This window comes from Arachis ipaensis, chromosome B01, assembly GCF_000816755.2.
Source record: "Arachis ipaensis cultivar K30076 chromosome B01, Araip1.1, whole genome shotgun sequence".
In the NCBI taxonomy this organism is placed as follows: Eukaryota; Viridiplantae; Streptophyta; class Magnoliopsida; order Fabales; family Fabaceae; genus Arachis; species Arachis ipaensis.
Window position 1 is genome coordinate 73,490,131 of NC_029785.2, and position 2,122 is coordinate 73,492,252.

The following is a 2,122-nucleotide window of genomic DNA, read 5'->3' on the forward strand; positions in this document are numbered from 1 at the left end:
AATAGTTTTGGCATCTCACTTTATCCTTTGAAGTTCAGAATGATTGGCTTCTATAGGAACTCAGAGTTCAGATAGTGTTATTGATTCTCCTAGTTCAGTATGTTGATTCTTGAACACAGCTACTTTATGAGTCTTGGCCGTGGCCCTAAGCACTTTGTTTTCCAGTATTACCACCGGATACATAAATGCCACAGACACATAATTGGGTGAACCTTTTCAGATTGTGACTCAGCTTTGCTAAAGTCCCCAATTAGAGGTGTCCAGGGTTCTTAAGCAGACTCTTCTTTTGCTTTGGACCTTGACTTTAACCGCTCAGTCTCAAGTTTTCACTTGACACCTTCACGCCACAAGCACATGGTTAGGGACAGCTTGGTTTAGCCGCTTAGGCCAGGATTTTATTCCTGTAGGCCCTCCTATCCACTGATGCTCAAAGCCTTGGGATCCTTTTTATTTACCCTTGCCTTTTGGTTTTAAGGGCTACTAGCTTTTTGCTCTTGCCTCTTGGTTTTAAGAGCTTTTGGCTTTTTCTGCTTGCTTTTTCTTTTTCTTTCTATTTTTTTTTCGCCATTTTTTTTTCTGCAAGCTTTGTTCTTTGCTGCTTTTTCTTGCTTTAAGAATCATTTTTATGATTTTTCAGATTATCAAATAACATGTTTCCTTGTCATCATTCTTTCAAGAGCCAACATATTTAACATTCTAAAAACAACAACTTCAAAAGACATATGCACTGTTCAGGCATTCATTCAGAAAACAAGAAGCATTGTCACCACATCAATATAATTAAACTAAGTTCAAGGATAAATTCGAAACTCATGTACTTCTTGTTCTTTTGAATTAAAACATTTTTCATTTAAGAGAGGTGATGGATTAGTTTTGTGGAGGAAGATGCATTTGAGGCATCTCCGGGATCTCATGGTGATGAGCTTCATGCGTCTCTTGAGATCCATGCATGGGCTCTCTTGCTTGCTCCATCTTTTTCTTAGTGATGGGCTTTTCTTCCTCAATGGGAATGTCTCCTTCTATGTCAATCCCAGCCGAATTGCATAGATGGCAAATGAGGTGAGGAAAAGCTAACCTTGCCATAGTGGAGGACTTGTCAGCCACCTTGTAGAGTTTTTAAGGTATAATCTCATGAACCTCCACCTCTTCTCCAATCATGATGCTATGGATCATGATGGCCCGGTCTATAGTAACTTCAGACTGGTTGCTAGTGGGAATGATTGAGCGTTGAATGAACTCTAACCATCCTCTAGCTACAGGCTTAAGGTCGAGTCTTCTCAGTTGAACCGATTTGCCTTTTGAGTCAATCTTCCATTGAGCTCCTTCCACACATATGTCCATGAGGACTTGGTCCAACCTTTGATCAAAGTTGACTCTCCTTGTGTAGGGGCGTGCGCTCTCTTCCATCATTGGCAAGTTGAACGCCAATCTTACATTTTCCGGACTAAAATCTAAGTATTTCCCCCGAACCATGGTGAGATAATTCTTTGGGTTTGGGTTCTTACTTTGATCATGGTTCCTAGTGATCCATGCATTGGCATAGAACTCTTGAACCATTAGAATGCCGACTTGTTGGATGGGGTTTGTTAGAACTTCCCAACCTCTTCTTTGGATTTCATGTCGGATCTCTGGATACTCATTTCTTTTGAGCTTGAAAGGGACCTCGGGGATCACCTTCTTCTTGGCCACAACATCATAGAAGTGGTCTTGATGGGCTTTAGAGATGAACCTTTCCATCTCCCATGACTCGGAGGTGGAAGCTTTTGTCTTCCCTTTCCCTTTTCTAGAGGATTCTCCGGTCTTGGGTGCCATCAATGGTAATGGAAAAATAAAAAGCTTATGCTTTTACCACACCAAACTTAGAATTTTTCTCGCCCTCGAGCAAGAGAAAAAAGAATAGATGAAGAAGAAGAAATGGAGGAGAGGGAGAGAGATATGTGTTTCGGCCAAGAAGGGGAAGAAGAGAGGGTTGTGTTGTGTGAAAATGAGGAAGAATGGAGGGCTATATATAGGGAAGGGAGGGGGGGTAAGGTTCGGCCATAAGGGTGGGTTTTGGGTGGAAAATTGATTTTGAATTTTGAAGGTAGGTGGAGTTTATGGAGTTTATTTATGGGGAAGAGTG